The following is a 21,739-nucleotide window of genomic DNA, read 5'->3' as shown; positions in this document are numbered from 1 at the left end:
TGGTGCACAGTAAGTCCCCATTGGAATTCCGTTAACTTGGTATACGGAATACATATAAAGAAAAAAAACATGAATATTGTAAGATGTATATGTATTATTTGTTATATTTGTATGTATGTAAGCCATTGTCTCATATGGGCGTAATGTGCTTTTCAATAAAGAATATAACGTATTTGTTGGACAAAATTATGCACCTGATAGGACTAGGCATATTTCTTATTTATTTCAATCTGAAATGCAGAAGCCAAAGTAATGATGAACAATTTTATTTATTTACATAGTAAAAAATGCTGCAAAGGAGTAAAATAGGATTGAAGAATTGCTATCTGACCAAAATAAATTAGAATAACAAAACTTGACATTTCTTCAATATTTTTTTCAAATTTTTTATTTAAGTTTTATTAAAAAAATGAATAGGGTCATATGGACTTCGTTACAAGTAAGATAATTAGCCTGTAGCTTGTGTATTACATTTGCCCAAAACTAGTACTTATAAGATCTTATGATTATGTATAGGAATCATAGTACAAAATGCCTATACTGTTGAAGCCTTCGTTTACCCATTTATTAAAACTTTTGTGTCTAGCCATCTTGAACTTTTATTGAGGATTTATATGTACTTACAAAACTCATCGAAGATACCAGAGTTGCGTTCAATAACTTAGCAACTAGTATAGCCGCTATGTCCTAGATATATATCTATGTTGAACGATATGCTAATAGCTAGGCTATGCAAATTAACAACGTCATTAATAATAATCTATCGGACGCCATTTTGGATTCTCTAGATAGCATGAATGTTTTTGCAATCTAGATCTATTAAGCGGCTAGGCTAGCTATACGATTAGTAGTCGAAATTTACGTAGCCCTACGTAGCAGCTATGATCATCATAGCAGCAAGTATGGCCGCTATGTCTTAGATATCTATCTATGTTGAACGATATGCTAATAGCTAGGCTATCCAAATGACGTCATTAATAATAATCTATCGGACGCCAATTTGGATTCTCTAGATAGCATGAATGTTTTTGCTATCTAGATCAACTATTAAGCGGCAATACGATCAGTATTCGAAATATACGTAGCCCTAAGTAGCAGCTATGATATTGAACGCACCATCATAGCAGCTAGCCGCTATGTCCTAGATGTCCATCTATGTTGAACGACATACTATGTAGCTAGCCTATCAAGATGACGATATGACTGAGCAATAAACTTTCCGACGCCATTTTTTATTCTCTAGATGGCATACAATTTTTGGGCTATTTGGATCTATTTAGCAGCTGGGCTAGCTACACGTTCAGTAGTCAAACGTACCCCTATTTAGCAGCTACGATATTGAACGCAACCCTTGCTTATACTTTAGCAGACGCGCGTTTAGGGAGCTACCATTTGATGTTTTAAGGGGGGGCTAGATGAAAAATTTTGTCCTGCATTATTTTTAGTTGTAATCTCTGTCCTGCCTTTTTATTTTTCACTCTATTCGGTCCTGCCTTTTTTTTATGCCAAGCTGTTCATCCTGCCTTTTTTTTTAACTCAAAACTCCTGTCCTGCCTTTTTTTTCAAATTTCATCCTAGCCCCCCCACCCTAAATATCAAATGGTGTCTCCCTTACGGTCTACAATCGACAGACTAGTGACGCAAGAATAGAATTGAAGAGCGTGGAAGGCCACGTAGGTTTGATTAAGTGTGTGACCCTACCGTGATGGTATGGGCATGTGATATAGAAATTTTTATATTTGGTCTAAGCTTAACCTGATTGATTTTTTATAATGAATACAGCAATAATTATCCTTTAATATTTTAATATTATATATTCAAATGTTATTATGCCATCTTTTTGTGATATATTCTCAAAGATAGACTAACATTATTTGATAGAAGAAAGGGGAAGTGACATGCATGATTTGAAGGTTTTGTTTATCTAGGATCATCGCAGATCATTTAAGCATCTTACTTATTTCAATTGTTTAGCAATGGCTCTGATGAACGCTAACCGGCACCTGTAGTATTTTAATGAGCTTTTGATTTAATCATTCCGTATTGGAATGCGCTTGATAATATATTCATTATTTGGTATATAATTAACTTACAGATGGGAAATATTTTTTAACATACATATGTTTATTAATAAATCATTAAACTAAAGTCCTTTTAAAGTTATTTTATAACAAATTGTTGATACTGTATGATAAATACAACAGTAAACATCATTTAAGATTTTAACAGTTTTAAAAATTCAAATTTTATAATGACATCTTTTAGTGATAGATTCTTTAAAGATAGACCAAGGGATTGCTGGTGATAGAAAATGGGGAAGTAACTACTTACCTAATGTCATATTAAACTCTGTTTGTGTGGCTATAATTTTGATCAACTTTGCCTATATGATATTTTCCATATTAAGGAATGATTCTACTATATAAACACAATAACATCATACAGTCTATTCCGTGAAGTTGAAAACATATAACGATCGTAATCCTTTGGACAGAAATAGCACATGATAGGACTAGGCATACTGATCATATACTACTTATTTATTTCAATCTCAGTAAAATGCAGAAGCCAAAGTAAGGATGAACAGTTTCATATATGTAGTAAAAATGCTGTAAAGGAAAAAAATATGATCTAGAACTAATTTATGGTCATATAAATTTAAAAACTAAATCTTCAATTGTTTTTATTTTTATTTTTATTTGAGTTCTATTGAAAAACGAATAGGATCATAGGGACTTTTTAACAAGTAAGATACGTGTTATGGTATATGGTATATGAAGATCACCAAAAAATATAATTTGAAAAAAGCTATGTACATGTATTAGGCATATTAATTCATGTGTGCGTTCTCCTGGCTAAATCATTCAATTTGTATTTATAAATAGTGTACATATTGTGTGTTCTCTTTATTTATATTTGTGCTATTTATTACATGTAACGTCTGTATACCATTGTATTGACAACGATTGATCAGAATAAAGATAATCAGGTATTCAGGTATCGTCTTCGTGCATTTTCTAAAACAACTAGCTTGTGAATTTCCTACGCTAGACTAGTATTTTATAAAATCTTATAACTATAAATTCAAATTCAAATTTCAAATTCAAATTCTTTATCGTCCTAATCACAGGGCCCTTTCGGGTAAAACAAAATTTGACACGATCATTCACACTTTCATATTTACCTTTCTCACTCCGCTCACTCTGATTATGTTAATTAGATACAGTCCGGTCGAACATACATTAAGGTCATCATATAAAATATATATATATATACAGGATCCAATTCATGAATAAAGAGAGATAACTCTGATTGTTATAATTAACATTTTCTTTTTTATCAAGCAGATAATCATTATAATTCAATACAATTATGCTGTTTTATTTCTGGAAAATAAAGCTTGATAATTTACACAATAAAGATAATAATGTGTTGTCTTCATTTAGCATTATCCATTTAAACAATTAAGTTATTTGTACTAAGATATTTTACATCGGGGAATTTGTAATAAATAATAAATTTATAGTTTTTCTCCTATGGGTTTATAAGTAAAAAACGTACCTCAATTTCTACTTGGTTTAACTCACAGAACTAGCAAAGCCGTACACATCTAGGTAATGGTTCTGATTCTCCAACGCTTTCTACCCTTAGAAAATGATTACTTATTCTGAATTTAGAGAGCATTGACCGATTATCTTTATTTCTTGTTTCTAAACATGCTAAATATTTTTTTCAAATTGGAATGAAGACTTAAATTTAAAGTAAGTGTCTAATTTGCCTTGTTTATCAGGTGGAGAATCTTTTATACTTTTCCAGAATTTCAGAAAATCATCTTTTAGTCGTTTTTTAGCTCACCTGGCCCAAAAGGACCTAGTGAGCTTTTCTCATCACTTGGCGTCCGTCGTCCGTCGTCGTCCGTCGTAGTCGTCGTCCGTTAACTTTTACAAAATCTTCTCCTCTGAAACTACTGGGCCAAATAAAACCAAACTTGACCTAAATCATCCTTTGGGTAGCTAGTTTAAAAAATGTATCGGATTACCCCGCCCATTAAGATGGCCGCCATGGCTAAAAATAGAACATGGGTGTAACATGCAGTTTTTGGCTAATATCTCTGAAACTAAAGCATTTAGAGCAAATCTGACGGAGTAAAAATGTTCATCAGGTCAAAATCTATCTGCCCTGAAATTTCAGACGCATCAGACAACCCGGTGTTGGGTTGCTGCCCCTGAATTGGTAACTTTAAGGAAATTTTGCAGTTATTGGTTATTATCTTGAATATTATAATAAATAAAGATAAATTGTAAACAGCAAAATTGTTCATCAAAGTAAGATCTACAAATAAGTCAACATGACCAAAATTGTCAATTGACCCCATAAGGAGTTATTGCCCTTTAAAGTCAATTTTTCACAATTTGTCGTAAATTTTTGTAATCTTTTACAAAAATCTTCTTCTCTGGAACTACTAGGCCAAATTTAACCAAACTTGGCCTAAATCATCCTTAGGGTATCCAATATTCTAAATGTGTCCGATGACCCCGCCTTTCAACCAGGATAGCCGCCATTGCTAAAAATAGAACATGGGGGTAAAATGCAGTTTTTGGCTTATATCTCTGAAACTTAAGCTTTTAGAGCAAATCTGACACGGGATAAAAATGTTCATCAGGTCAAGATCTATATGCCCTGAAATGTTCAGACGCACCAGACAACCCATTGTTGGGTTGCTGTTCCTGAATTGGTAATTTTAAAGAAATTTTGCAGTTTTTGGTTATTATCTTGAATATTATAATAGATAGAGATAAAATGTAAACAGCAAAAATATTTCAGCAAAGTAAGCTCTACAAATAAGTCAACATGATCAAAATTATCAATTGACCCCGTCAGGAGTTATTGCCATTAAAAGTAATTTTTTCACAATTTTTCGTAAATTTTTGTAATCTTTTACAAAAAAAAATATCCACTTAATCTACTGGACCAAATAGAATTAAACTAAGCCACAATTTTCAATAGGGTATCTTGATTGAAAAATGTATCCGATGACCCTGTCATCCAACCAACATGGCCGCCATGAACATAGGGGTTTACTATAGAAGTCTATGGGAAAATTGTAAAAAAAACAATTTCAAATGGTCACAACTTGAAAACTTATTTAAATAATGATAAGGGGTCTTCAGTAACTATTGTAAGACTACGATGGGATGACCTGCTTTAAATTTAACTATTGGGCCGAATTAAACCAAACTTGGCCTCAATCATTATTAGGGTATCTAATACTGTTTATTATGATTTTAACCTTATTTTACATGATTTCCGAAACCACAGTAGATACAGGTGAGCGACACAGGCTCTTGAGAGCCTCTAGTTATTAGTACTTTGAATTTGGTTTTACTATGATTTCATACCTGCCAACTTTTCAAAATCTCCATGGGGGATTTTAAGCAGAAGAGAACCTTATGCTCCTCTTATATTGTCACAAGTGTTTTTAATCTTCTACCATATTGTTTGAATGATTATGTAGGTGCTTAAATATCCTTTTAACTCATTTGAATGTCTGTTTTCAGGTGTTCAATTAATATAATAAAGAGTTTCTAAATTCAGGTCAACACCTCTCATGGGGGATATCCCCCATAAAGCGGGATAGTTGGCAGGTCTGTGATTTTTGCAAATTGAAAGGTCAATGTTTAATTGTTTTGATGAATAACTTTATGATCCCCATTCTTATATGCACTTATTAATAAGTCACTTGGTGAGTGTTCTAGTCTAAACCAATACATGGACTTAATATAAAAAAAATCTACTCGCGCCCACGCCACATAGGCGGATCCGGGAAGGGGGCGCCCCCCTTTTCATGGGAAAAATTTGGTTGATTACATAGGGAATTACTGAAGCATGACTGTAGCGGGCCCCTTTTATAAAAAGTTCTGGATCCGCCACTGCGCCATTACGGTAGGGTCCAATGCTAGTGCACGTACATAATGAAATTTCGGCTAATGAAATAAATGAAGGCCCAACCGTATTAGCATCGTGTCATTTGACCCTACCGTAATGGCGTGGGCGCGAGTAGAAATTTATTATATTTAGTTTGCTTTTAATATAAAATTGTTGTTCAATTTTTTTATTTATATGTATTTATAAATCATTACCTGTGGTCCCTTTTTAATCATTATACAACAAAATTTTGCAATTTGAAATGATAATAGTAATAATCCTCATTTCAGATTTAAATTTAAATATTCAAATTGTATTATTATATCTTTGAGTGATATATTTTGTAAAAATAGACTAAAACATGGCTAGTCAAGGAAATTAAGGGGAGGTAACTTAAAACGAATTATTTTGTTAACATGTGTTGGTTGTGTTGCTATAACTATGCTCTATTAATAACTTTCGCACTAAAATAAGAGTTATATCATTGTCAATGGCACACTATCCTATGTAAGAGATAATTTGGTCCTGGTAAAATATGTCCGGGTGGACACAAATTCCTAATGTAAAAAGTCCAGGGTTTACAGGATCTTACAGAGTCTGACTTGACTAGTATTAAAGTCCGATGTCGACGATGTCAGTAATTTGTGTCCTCAGACAATACACCTTATCGCTATTTAGTCCAATCCAGAAAAAACAATCAATGACATTTAGACAACTTCCTGTTTGGGTCAACAGGGTAAACAACAAAGGTCACCTGTAACGAACCGTTGGCTGAGGGAGGGAAAAATTTAGAAAGCCATCAATAGCAAACTTTGATAGATTATGATCCACTTTTTCGAAACTCAAATTATAGTCAAAAAAATATTTTGTTTGAAGTATTTACGATGTTTTAAACAGGTCTCATTAAAAGTATCATCCATGCCGGGTGCATTCGGTTAAACAGGGCCCCAGATAGCTTCAACTGGACGAAAAAGTAGCCTGGCATCCCGGCCCGATATCTAGCTGCGCGTCGTATACTGACAAGATTAGCCAGGACCCCAGGCTAGACGAAAAAGTTGTGTAATTTTAGAACTTATCCGGAATGGAATAAATAGCGATAATAGGTGTATTATTCCTAGGTATTTATGTCTATGTTCTTAATATTCCTAGGCAAACATGTCCATGTCCTTTATTTTTTCCAGGAAAATTCTTTGTACCGAAAGAATTTATTTACTTGTAAACAATGGAATATTTAATCATTATGCTTTTAAATATTTTTTTTAACATATGTACATTAATCTTTCATTATTTCATTAAAATTTGGATGTTTTTAAAAATATATATACGCTAGACTTTTTTTCCAAGGAAAATTAATATCACAGACTTTATCATGTTTACAACTACAAATTGTGTTTCTTTATTTTACTATTGAAATAATAATAATTATACAAATTTGAATTATTATTAAAGAATGTCTTAAGAATTAAAAATTTTAACGTTACTTAAAAAAAAGAGAGAATTTATAACACCGACTATAGTAACTCTGGAATTAAATCTTTTTCATTATTCAAATATATTTTTTTTTTTTTTTTAATTTAGTCATTTTCAGAAGAGCATTATACAAATTTGAATATTGCCCTCAATATGCCTGAAACATTGCCACTAGACCCTAAGCAAACATCAGTCAATCAAACAAATTTGAATAATATAAAGGAGTGTAAAAAATATGTGCCAGACACATTTTACTAGCTAAGGACTTATTTTCCTAAAAATAAAATATCCTGCAATGGGACTTACTTTTCTAGTAAAATTATGGTCTTTGGCTTGATTACATAGGAAACAAAGTCATGCAGGGGGACAAATTTTACTACCGGACAGAATTTACTGTTACACATACAGTATATGAGGGTCTGGATGGGGTACTTTTCTTTAAAACTGTATTCTTTTATTTTTTTTGGTCATTTTTCTCTGATTCCTTATATTTTTTGCCCATTTTTCTATAGATTAAATCCATTATTCTCTGTTCTGTAAGCCCCACCCATACCCTCATATCTAAACACAATAACATCGTACAGTTTATTCCGTTGAGGGGATAACATATATAACGTATTTTTTCGACAAAAGTTTAACAGTCACTTGAATGTTCTTCTTAAAAATGCACATCACATAAATGAAATGGTGGACAGGGGGTCTCTGATTCCCACTTCCCTACCCCAAAACTCCTACTTCCCTCCCTCTACTCTAAATTCCCCCCTAATTCCACTCCTTTTCCCCTTATTCCCAGAAGAAATCGTTCGTAAAATCGTTACTCTACCTCTTCTCCCGGTTCCTGCCCCTGACTCCCGCCCCCTCATTCCCATGTTTCCTTACCCCTGTTGGAACCCCCTTTTTTTTTTACCATAAATGCATTTGAATGGGGACATATAGTTGGACCCCCCCCCCCCCCCCCCCAGTTTTGCTGGATTGGGACCCCCCCCCCCTTTTTTTAAAATGACTGGATCCGCCCCTAATGTGCATCAGTCGCGAAGACTAATAGTTTCTATGATAATTGGTTCATACAGGTATTTTTAAGTGCTTAGCTATGTTTATTTGCTTGAGTGTCACCTACTCTTGGTGAATCCTGCATCTGGATAACTATAATATTTGTTCATATGCATCAATCATGAGGAGGACTTAACTGATATATGCTTATTTCATAATGGATGTGATGCTGCTTCTGGTGCATGGTAAACTAACACTGAATATTATGGTTATATTATTAACTCATATTGTATTTCATGTTTGAAGTGGGTTTTTTAATATTTTTTACATTGTTTGTGTTTAATATACTAATAACTGTAGTGATTTTGTCCACATGTAATGGGTCCTCTATTGGAACTAAAAAAAATATCTATCTTCTATCCATCAATTGTTAGAAAAATATCGTAATTATCGTTTGGTATAGGGGGAAATACAAGCACATTCTAGGACTACTTATTTGTTTCAATCTAAAATGCAGAACCAAAGTAAGGACGAACTGCTTCATTTTACATATAAAATAAATAAATGTAGCAAATGAGGTGATATGAGGTGATATAATCTAAGAATTTCTTTCTGGTCCAAATAGATTCCGGAAATAGTTAAATTCTTCAATACTTACAAAATTTTATGTGAGTTTTATTGTAAAATGAATAGGGTGATATATGGACTAGTCTACAGGTAAGAAACTGAGCCCGTTATCGTCTACTATTTATAAGAATTATCCGCTCTAGTTTTTATAAATAATAGTTTTAGGTATAGGAACACTAGATGCCTAGAGATACTATCGGATCCTACCTACCGTTTCATTTGGTGTGTACTGAAATAGAAATTCTTTTATAATAAATACATAATACAAGTTCCAAATGGAAAAAAAAATCTGGAGTAATATTTCCACTGCATGGAGGAAATATTACAATATCTGTCTATAGCAAAGATTCTGTCGCTAACCAACCGGTACTCCTTGTTTGTTCTAACTAAAACAATATACTAATAACAATTTTAAGAAGCACGCACTACTGATCGGTGCTTTCAATTGGCATTTCATTTGCGCCAAAAAAATCTTTCTTTTGCGCCACAAACCATATTTTATGATATATGTCAGGATATACTCTATAACATTTTTTATACGAGCCTCGTATTCAGGATACAATTTATATTCAAAAGCTTCTGTAAAGTGACTCATAAGCATTTATTTTTTGCGCAGATGAAATACAACCCTGTGGCGCAAATGAAATACTGTTATTTTTTTTAAATGGCGCAAATGCAATGCACCCCTACTGATTTAGAAAATATATACATGTATTAGGAAAAATGGTGAGAGACTTTTTTTAATCAATGTTTAATTAATACAAAGTAAAACATATCTTATGCTTAGATTTTTTTACATCAAGTAAATGCAAAAATGACAACACAAGAGTGAGATAGAAAACAACATTAAATGTAAGTAATAAAAGGAGATGTATTTGGAATACGTCAATGAGACAGCAATCAAACAACAACAAAAAAAACATCTAAAGATGATTTACAGATAATGATCTGTCATCTACACTAAATTCTCAAATGGACATTTTAGTTTTCTCGTTAGAATTATTCTACATCTGTCCGGTCTGGGCTTAATATAGCTTGCTATGCACAATGGAGCTTGTTCATTGTTCAAGACCGTACGGTGACCTAGAGTTGCTAAATCCTATGTCATTTGGTCTGTGGTGAAAGTTGTCTAATTTGCAATCATACCAGATCTTCTTTTTTTATATTGTGCTCATTGAAGATATACATACCGTATAAAGAATGAAGTGTATGCCTTCAGTTAGAATGCATTATAATAAGAACACAGGCTGTCAGCTTTATTTGACTATTCAAAAAAATATTATATCAATAGAATTATAAACACTCATCGGGTCATTGGATTGATAGTAGTTGGATCTTTTTGAGACGTATCATTTATTTCAAACTTCCATGAATTCGAATATATAAATAGATATTAAGTTACACACTACTATTGCCTAACGTGCAATAGATGGTCGTATAACAATGTACAGTGTGAGGTAACTATCTAAATCAAAGTCAGCGTGGTCTGTCGTAGGCAGCTCAACCCCCCCCCCCCCCCCGACAGTACAATACTTTCCACTTAGAATTTGAATTTAAATAATGACCTCATACTATGCCTTTACCATTTAAAAGTCTTTTGAACTTCAATAATTCAAACAGCAAAACAAGAATAATTATACAATACGTTGTTGTGTAACTGCCTTATAGTTTATATCATTGTTCAAGAATAATATGTTGAGTAAGAGTTATAGATAGTAAAAAAGACAAAAATAAACACTAAAATTAAAATTAAAAAAAGCGGATGATATTGCTTCGTATCCGTTAACAAGTGATATATGTAATAAATAGAGAGTAAGTGTATCGTACGTAGGCTGGTCATAAACACATAGTAGGTGTATCATACGTAGGCTTGTTTTTTTTCCAGAAGCATTTTGTTATTCTATCAGTATAAAGCATGTTCTTCTGTGATAGATTTTTAAAACCTACATTAAATAGTTAAATTACAAAGTGAACAACTTAGTTAAGGACAGTCATGGCAATGGTTTAAGCATCTTGTAAGACACAACGTAATAGTAAAAACGATTAAAACAGTTGGATGCTTCTGGAAACCATTAAACATGTGATGATTGTCGTGAAAACTAGTTTACTTCCACAGGTAATTTGGTTTGCTGAATTTCCCGTTGTCGTTATAGGTGTACTCATATTTGGTGCTGGTGTGCTTGCCGGCAATATTGATGTAATACCCGCTGTACTCTTCGTTGTGCTTCCAGCTCCCGGTGATTGGGCAGTAGAATTTGTGACTTGGGCAGTCCCAGTTGTCGTACAAGACACTGAAATACAATGGAGAGTGATGAGATATGATAGATTTCAATACGATACATGTAGTTATGTAAAGAATGGCGAGGAGCCGAATCGACTTCTTAGTACGTAAAAAACAAATATAACAATTAACAAAGAATTATGAGACAGCATTCGAAAGAAAGAAATAGACAGGCACTTTGTGAAATGAATTAATGAATACCATATCCTTGTAATTCCATCAGCATTCTAATTAGGAAGCATAAGCGTTTTAGAAACATATTATATACTCACCACACTGAAACATCAAAACAAAAGATAACACAATTGCTGTTGTCTGACACATGATTGAATCGATATAGTAAACCTGAAGAAGAAGAAAAAAAACGCAAATTATTTTAAATTCCTGGTATTTAAAAGATGGCATGAAACTTATGCATTTCCGTAAAAAAACGAGCATTGACATTTTTGCGTTTTTTGAATGTTGGTTTTCGTTTAATCTTAACCTTTGTGTCCCGTCCGTGTAGCGACACAGGATTAGGACTTACTGGTGTCCTTACGTTTGTTCATCTAACATTGCGGTACCCCCACACCTACAGCTCTTTTTAGATTCCAATGCATATAATGCCAAAGATTTACATCAATAATGTCTCGGAAGATTTCGAAAATACAAACTTTCACATTTGGTAAAATTTTCGGGTAAATGGTTTTCATTGACTAGTATATGGAGTATTATTTATGCAGCACTAGCATGTATCATTTAAATTGAAACAATATTCCTGAGCCTATGTTCCCTATCATCCCTAAATGACTGGTGTAAAACCATTCAAACAAAAAAACCAACGGTCAAAATACAGTCTGATTAAAATCAAACCTCTCATCACTCCCAATTTTCGATGCATTTTTCTGATATGTTGCGACTTATGAATAAACATGAGAGGTATGATTTTAATCAGAGTGCACAAAATAAAAAAGCTTTTGGAGACATAATCTTACCTCAAGTAATACTATTTATAAAAGCAAACTATATACTTCCCACGGACTGAACATGAACATTCAAACAGATGGCCGGACAGGGAAGGACGTACTTAAATAATCAGCATTCGATATCTGAATGGTAGCTATCTATTTGTTTTATTGATAGAGCAAGGCGTTGAAATATATTGCATTAATATTATATATGTCAGCGTGGTGATCTTTTTCAATACACATATATTGCTTTAACATAAAAATTAACACTCAGACAACACTAAGTCTATAAGTTTAAGCGCTATATTTCTTCTTTTTATATTGATTGCAGGGTTTGTTGCTCATGCTGTGTAGATGCTGTAGAATGTGTCCCCGTGCTTGTGGTGTATGTCTTTATATTTTACAGTTATGAATGTTTTATGTGTGAGAGAGCTATCTACATTTACATTTTATTATGATCTATTTCTTGTTTCAGGTGGATAGTTGTCACGTAGTCAATCATACCACATCTTATAATTGCATAAAATGTTCCCGCATCTTAAGGTTGTTTGAATCCGTCCCCGTCATATTTCTTCAAATTTCTCTATACATGTATAAGATACAATAATAAAGACGTGTAATTAATTGTAAAATGTGTATATGTCTAACATTATATACAATTGTTAACATTATCAAACGATAAGTGGACGACCATTTGTTATTCTTGGGAGGGGGCAGGAAGGGTTTTTTTTTCGGATTGATCTTTATTTTTCTTTGTTTCATCGCATGCTTATTGCAGACTATATTTATTTTCATCTTGTCTTTTGTACAGTTATTTATTTTCAGTTTTTCCAGGCTAAGTTCTTCAGTTTCAAGATCCTTCTTCCCCTTCCCTCCGCAGTAAATCAAATGGTCCTCCCCTAATGCAACCGAAACCTACAACATTGTTACAGCGTCTTAAGAAATATTTCAAAAACTCTATCACCAACGAAACCAGGAATCATTTAGCAATTCTATCATATCAAAGCAGTTTTTTAATACTATTTTTTCCCATGCTTTTAAGGCTCATAATATTTTCTGTGTACCAAATATCATTATTGTAACTTATAGTATAAGTCAATCTTTGTGACAAATCATTAATACCAAGAAAATACTATTTAAAAGCTTACACTAAATTCTTTCCCATTCAAACAGATGGCCGAACAGGAAGGACGTAATTTTATAATCAGCATTCGATATCTAAATAGTAAAACACACCAAAAAAAAAAAAACAAAAAAAAAAACAACTTTTAAAATGATTATATCAACATCATAGAGAAACATATGAATAATTAAAAACTAAGTGCTTCTGTCCTCTGTTGTGATGATTGCTTTAAGGATGTTCGCTCCTCTTGTTTTTGACTTTTTGTCAAATATTCGGAATCCTCTAGTTTTATCCATGTAGTACCAATGAAAAAAATTCCCACTAACCCTTACTTTTCTGTTCATATTTTTATTACATATAGTTTAACTAGTCATTTATGAAAATCTTATAAAATCCTTGTTATTTTTTCATAGTGTTTGAAAGAAAAAAGGTGCCAATGTTAAATGTATGAAAAATCTAGAGAGAATCAATTCCCGCCAAATTTTCAATTGATTATATCTCAAAAACAAAATCACGGACCTATCATTTTTTTCTGCTTCTTAAGTTCAGTTATTTATATACTATCAATTTATAACAGTCGATTAAAAAGGTAGTTATTTTTAAAAAGAGGAGCGAACATTTTTAAAGAGAAACCAATGGTTTCACATGTTTTCTTGAAAGGTCTGCCTATTTTTCTTCTTTTTTTTATACAGGGTTTCCTAATCTAATGTATTTTTTTGTGGGGGTGGGGGAAGGTCACAACAATTCTCTTTTATTATCAAGAATATTTCCCCCGTTGTCAAGCAAACGAGTGCAAAGTTGGACTCTGCTTTATCAAAGTACTTCAACCTGGTCCATGGAAATAACGGCACGTTAAAAATTCAGTCAAACGTGAAAAGGGAAAACAAACTTGATTTGTTCTTTTTTAATTTCAAAGGACCAGGATGTATACCTCTGAACGTATAAAATCTACTTTTCAATACATTCTTAGTCTATCTATAAGCTAAATAAATATTGTCCTCTACAAAAGTAACCCATTGTGTAAATATATATATGTACTTAAATAAAATGTTATCTTGCAACAGGAAGTACATTGCTGATAGTTGTCAAATTTGCGAATTATACTTACTTATGTCAAATTGTGATACTACATGTAGTATTCATTGTTTAAAAAAGCGAGGAAATAAATTAGATACATTCTGAACATTTCACCATACTAAGCAAAATAGATAGTAACACAAAATGGATACGGATGAACATAAAGTAGAGTGGCGTCAGCTCTGGGTGGGGGACGAGATTGATAATAGCGTGGATATTAAGCTGCCAGATATTTAGCATAATATTAAAAAAAAGCTGATGACATAAGGGGTTCGGGTCTATTGAAGTTTTATGTAAAGCAACAACAGAGATATTGCTAAATGTTGTATTTATTTTGTTGAGGTAAAACCATTGCGTCGTTTATCTTTTTTATTAATGTCGATTAGCTTATTTACAATTTGAAGCATAATAAAACATGTGTGTACTTTTTTGCAATATGACATTCCATATACTGATTTACCTTTGGGCATTAGACATTGTATATTGTTTCATTGGGTATGATTTCGTTATTTATAATCTACTTGGAGGTACATTGGCCATTACCATAATGGTAAAACATCTTATATTTTATATTTCATCGTTTTCTTTTTCTGTTTCCAATCATCATTCTTTAATATGATATTATTTAGTTTCGATGTGATGTTACCAATGTTATTATCCTCTGTAATACCAATATCTATATTCTCTTTCTTTTTAAATGATTCTAGTTGGTAGCCGTTTTTATTCTGCTGATTGTAAATGGTTTTCACTTACTAGTATATGGAGTATTATTTAAGCAGCACTAGCATGTATCATTTAAATTGAAACAATATTCCTGAGCCTGTGTTCCCAATCATGGTTTCTTTAATAGGGCGTTGCTAATAATCTCTGCGTGACAGACACAAGGATTGCCTCTAATGGAGCATGGAACTTTTTCCATAACACCTTAGTTCACACCTAGTTTTGAATAAAACGGTACGTGTTTCTTTTGTTTTAGGTTAACGATTGCATTTTGTGTCTTTTTTCTTTTGCAATGGTCGTTTAGTTTTTGCAGGTATAGTAGATTTTTTTTGGTCTATCTTTTGTCCATGAAAATCATGTTTTTACAAATTTTCACATTTAGTCAAGTTTTAGGCTTTGTGAATCTACATGACCGAAGAAGAGCACAGATGCCCATGAATCAACAGTTCTTATTCCATCAATGATAAAGACTATAGCTGTTCAGATTCTTCCATTGTCTTTTATCAACATTTACAACCAGAAATACACCATATATAGATCTAAGAATATGCGGTATGAGTGCCAATCAGACAACTCTCCTTCCAAGTCACAATTTGTAAAAAGTAAACCATTATAGGTCAAAGAACGGCCTTCAACACGGAGCCTTGACTCCCAACGAACAGCAAGCTATAAAGGGCCCCAAAAATTACTAGTGTAAAAGCATTCAAACAGGAAAATCAACGGTCAAAATACAGTCTGATTAAAATCAAACCTCTCATCACTCCCATTTTTCTGATATGTTGCGACTTATGAATAAATATGAGAGGTATGATTTTAATCAGAGTGCACAAAATAAAAAAGCTTTTGGAGACATAATCTTACCTTAAGTAATACCATTTATAAAAGCAAACTATATACTTTCCCACGGACTGATAATGTACATTCAAACAGATGGCCGGACAGGGAAGGACGTACTTAAATAATCAGCATTCAATATCTGAATGGTAGCTATCTATTTGTTTTATTGATAAAGCAAGGCGTTTATGATGAAATATATTGCATTAATATTATATATGTCAGCGTGGTGATCTTTTTAAATACACACATTGCTTTAACATAAAAATTAACACTCAGACAACACTAAGTCTATTAGTTTAAGTGCTATATTTCTTCTTTTTATATTGATTGCAGGGTTTGTTGCTCATGCTGTGTAGATGCTGTAGAATGTGTCCCCGTGCTTGTGGTGTATGTCTTTATATTTTACAGTTATAATACGATTTTGTTTTTGATGTTTTGTTAGTTATTTAGCAAAGGAAAGTGGTTGTCCTGTGTGAGTAATGATTTTGTGTCATGCATTGACACGGAACTATTTCTCTTTCCTTAAGATTTATGTGAGAAAATTTATATTCAGATTCCAGACCAGACCTGTGTATAAAAATTGTCAGCTAGGGGGGGGGGGGGGGGGGGGGGGGGGGGGGAGCCAAAACTGAACATAAACTGTTATCAATGTGCCTGTTCCTAGTTAGGAATCTGAATATAAATTTTCTCACATAAATCTTAAGGAAAGAGAAATAGTTCCGTGTCAATGCATGACACAAAATCATTACTCACACAGGACAACCACTTTCCTTTGCTAAATAACTAACAAAACATCAAAAACAAAATCGACAACAAAAACAAAAACAACAACAACACAACGCATCTAAGAAAGCCAACTAAGGAACAAAACAACAAAAATCAGAACAAAACAAAGCCAAAAAAATTGACGTCACTTTTTTTTTAATTTTTTCAAGTCTTTTAAAGAATTTAGTGGCAGTTCTTTGGTAGTATTGTGAGAAAGTGCAAAGGAGGAAATCAAAATCAAATTTCAAAAAGACTAATAACAACACAGTGACTTAAAACAACACAATTCCTAATAACAACAGAGTGACTAATAATAACATAATGTCTAACATCAACACAATAACTAAAAAGAACACAGTGACTAAAAACAACACACTGACTAATAACAAAACAATAACTACTAACAACACAATAACTACTAACACAATAATGACTATTAACAACACAATTAATTATAACAACACATTGACTACTAACACCCCAATGATTAATAGTACGACAATGGATACTTACACCCCAATGACTAATAACACCACAATGACTACTAACACCCCAATGACTAATAACACCACAACGCCTATTAACAACACAATTAATTATAACAACACATTGACTACTAACACCCCAATGATTAATAGTACGACAATGAATACTAACACCCCAATGACTAATAACACCACAATGACTACTAACACCCCAATGACTAGTAACAACACATTGACTACTAACACCCTAATGATTAATAGTACGACAATGACTATTAACACCCCAATGATTAATAACATCACAATGACTACTAACACCCCAATGACTAGTAACAACACATTGACTACTAACACCCCAATGATTAATAATACCACAATGACTACTAACACCCCAATGATTCATAATACCACAATGACAACTAACACCACAATGACTAATAATACGACAATGACTAATAACACCACAATGAGTTATACCAACAAAATAACTTAAAACAACACAGTGACTCCTAACAACACAATGACCAATAACACAACAATGTCTAATAAAAACAAAGACTTATAACACCACAATGACTAATAACACAATGACTAATAACAACACATTGACTAATAACACAATGACTAATAACAACACAATGACTAATAACACAATGGCTCATACTAACACAAAAAATTATAACACCACAATTAATAATAACACCACAATAGATATAGGAAGATGTGGTATGAGTGCCAATGAGACAACTCTCCATCCAAGTTACAATTTATAAAAGTAAACCATTATAGGTCAAGGTACGGCCTTCAACACGGAACATTTGCTCACACCGAACAGCAAGCTATAAAGGGCCCCAAAAATTAAATTAATAGTGTAAAACCATTCAAACGGAAAAACCAACGGTCTAATCTATATAAAAACGAGAAACGAGAAACACGTATGCATTACATAAACAGACGACAACTACTGTAATCAGATTCCTGCTTTATGACAGGTGCAATGACTACTTACACCAACTAACTAATAACAACACAATAACTCATAACAACACAATTTCTTATAACAACACAATAACTAATTAAAAAACAATGGCTCATAACAACACAATGGCTAACAGAAAGCAACAATACACAATATTCGTTGTTGATTGTCTTTATTTGTATTTTTTTTTGGGGGGGGGGGGGGGGGGAGGCGGGGATTAAGGAATCAGATTTTGTTGGTTTATGTGGTCTTTTATATTGACTGTGTGGTATTGTTTTGCGATCCCTGTTAACTTGTTTATAGATTAGAGAATGGAAAAGGGGAATGTGTCAAACATACAACAAACCGAACAAAGAGTAGAAAACAGGCCATTATGTATTACACAGCCAACACAAGATTGATCAACAAGAACCCAAACAAAAGCTGAGGTTATGATCAGGTGCCCTGATCAATAGATAAACTCATCACAGATACCAATAGATACCAATATTCAAAATTGTGTACGTAAGACTCTCGTTTCGTCTACAAAATTCTCATCAGTGACGCTCGACTCCAAAAATCAAATTGAATTTAATTTCAACTGTCTTACATGTAACTCGATATAGAGCTTAATTGAATGTAGAGACACTTATCAATTGCAAAAGACAGTATCACTGAACTCTCGATGTCATTTCTATAAATGATTACTTTAACTTTAATTTAATTTTGTTGGGTTGCTGTCTCCTTGGCGTAATCCCAACATCTCGGACTTTTTTCATATCAAAAGTTCAACGAAATGTATCTTTGTAATAATGACCATACAACAAAAAAAGCATTTATATCTGAGTTCAGTCCTATTTTTTAATACACAAAGTATGAATAGTTAATGAAATTATAAAATTAAAACTTACAGTCAAGATTATAATTTGAGGTTCAATAAAAACTTACGTTTTGTATATATGAGTAAGATGTTACAAGCAGAATTTAACACTGACGTTTATATTATTAATAAACAAAGGTAGACGATTTTCTTGTTAAAACTGATAAAACTTGTTTCCTTATTCCTTATATTAAAATGTGTCCGGTCGTTGTTTTGTAAATAACGGTTTTCATTATTGAGTTGAATAAAACCGAGTTTTTTAAAGAGATGTCATTAATATTGAATTTTATTGTTCTACTTATTTTTTTTTTTTTTGGCCAGTTCATACTGTGATTTACATCTCTAGATAGACAACACAAACATTCGAACGCAACCCTTTTGACTTGCAATGATTTTAGTTTCCTAACAGTGAATTTTCTGAAAACATATATGTTTTTTGTTCAAAGTTGTTATTTAGATTTAATTATACGCATTTCCGCCGAGGACCACGCACCAATTCAAAGTTATTTTTTCGTTGACCGCTCGCAAATACAGGAGTCAGAATATATAGTGTCCAGGTAGGGTGATATATCTTCCTGCGATCTGTTTAACCTTGTGAGCTAGCATATTAAAAATCATGAGACAAACAACCCATTCAGTAACACCATGTCAAGTAGTAAGCTGACTTCTGTGCTAGCATGGTCTATCATTGATAGGGTCATATTTATAAATTAACTGTTCTATTAAGGAATAGATAACCTTAGCTGTATTTGGCATTCGTTTCGGAATTTTGATTCTTTTATGGTCCTTTGGCTTTTTTTATTCGTCCGTCACTGATGAGTTTTTTGTAGACGAAACACGCGTCTGGCGTACAAAATTACAATCACAATATCTTTGACTATGATGAGGTTTTTTTCTTTAATAATATTCTATATTTGACGTGTAAATATATATGATAAAAAAATTAAACGAATCTTTTATTAATTTAATTATGTTTATATCTTTATAAGAGGAGATATGTTTGATTGAATGTTGTTTCTGACTGTCCAGTGGCAAATACTTCATGCACGTTTATGACAGAGGGTTATGTAGAAAATATTTTTTAAACATGAAATACGAAGTTGCACGCGTTGTCGTTGAAAAAGAGGGGGCGGGGGTGTGGGGGCAATTGCAAATCATTAGTCTAATACATGACAAAAGTAACCGAAGATACATCATAGTGTTGGATAGTAACTGTTTTGTTTGATCTTTATTACTGTTACACTTACATAATTGTATAATTGAAATTGTCACATTGAGTCTACTTATATCGTTTGAATTACAATTTATGTTATTGTTCACAGTTCTGTAATTTATTTTCGCCATCCATAATAATTGTCTAAAATCACGGCCAACTTGGCATGCCATATTATATATACTTGATAAAAAATGCAGACGTGAAAGAAAGCACTCTTCACAAAAGCGTCAACGGAGATTTTATTCCACGTAGGTTACATTTCAACGAAAATTGTACTATTATTTAATGTTGACACCAAGATCGATCTGTTGGGTATAGAATTTATATTAAAATTGTTTTACGTTATAAAAAACGTATTTATGCTTCGACACGCCGATCCACGATTAACGTCTGTGTCAAGTAAGAAATGTTTGAGTATGAACCAATTATTTTTTAACTTTGGTTTCATTTTTAAATATTCCCAAAATTTCTCTGAAATTTGTCACAGTTCCTTTTTGTTTTTGTGTCAGAACTCGACGGTCTGCTTAAATCTCACTTTGAATTCATGGAATTATAAATACAGGATTATCCTGTGTTCCTTTTTCATAGATGTCAAATTTAAGACACAAAACAACTAGCCATTATAGCACAAAGAAAAGTCTGTCGTCGGATCTAGTGAATATATGCTCACCGGAAATCATTTCCGGTCCGCAGTTCAATTTAATATTTCAAATTAATGATTAAATGAAAACTACGACGATTTTTTTTTAACCTTTTTTTAATTTTTAACTATGAGAGTACCTACGGCCCACTAAGATATTTGAACTGCATCAACATTTGTATTCATGGAATGTGGGGTATGAATATGATCGTGGGCCGTAGATACGCTCATAGTTTAAAATGCAGACAAACGTTTGGAAAATGCGATTTTTCTACGCTTTTTGCGAATATTAAGGGCTATACTGCTACGAAACATGAATTAAATCAGCGGAAGTTATCGAATCTATTGATGTTTACAAAAATATAGGTTTTAAACTGTAAAAATATAGTATTATAATTTATGGCATGTCATTTTTAAATTAAACGAAAATTGGTGGCCGTTCTCTGATGCTTATCGTACCTTGTCCTTTCGATAACCGCGCACTAATACAATGGATTCCGCTAAAGAGCACCAGTACAACAGATTTCACTGACTGCGCACCAATACAACGGCTTTTGTTGAACACGCGCAAAAAACATTGAATTCGCTACCAAATAAAAAGCATTTCGCTGACAATGTGCAAATCCAAAGGATATCCTAAACGAAACATTAGGGACTAGTTCTTACCATTTTCGGTTGAGGGGATATCGACCACTAATTTTAATGGAGGTTTATTGTGTCCAAACATTCGTTTTTGATTTCTTTCCTATTTAATCTGTGTACCCTTCTTTTATCGGCGAGGAATAGTTGTGTATTGGA

The 21,739-nt window shown here is 32.7% G+C and overlaps 1 long non-coding RNA gene across 1 annotated transcript; it reads right to left on the bottom strand.

The window, feature by feature from the left end:
* Positions 1 to 10,255: 10,255 nt before the first annotated feature.
* Positions 10,256 to 19,214, bottom strand: LOC127711655 (uncharacterized). The gene is made up of 3 exons (XR_007986837.1): positions 19,154 to 19,214; positions 11,566 to 11,638; positions 10,256 to 11,303 (listed from the first exon to the last, which is right to left on the bottom strand). It is a non-coding gene; the product is annotated as an uncharacterized LOC127711655 (long non-coding RNA).
* Between the last annotated feature and the right edge of the window lie 2,525 nt (positions 19,215 to 21,739).

This window comes from Mytilus californianus, unplaced genomic scaffold, assembly GCF_021869535.1.
Source record: "Mytilus californianus isolate M0D057914Y unplaced genomic scaffold, xbMytCali1.0.p SCAF_8, whole genome shotgun sequence".
Lineage (NCBI taxonomy): Eukaryota > Metazoa > Mollusca > Bivalvia > Mytilida > Mytilidae > Mytilus > Mytilus californianus.
This window is presented reverse-complemented; position numbering and strand designations above follow the sequence as displayed.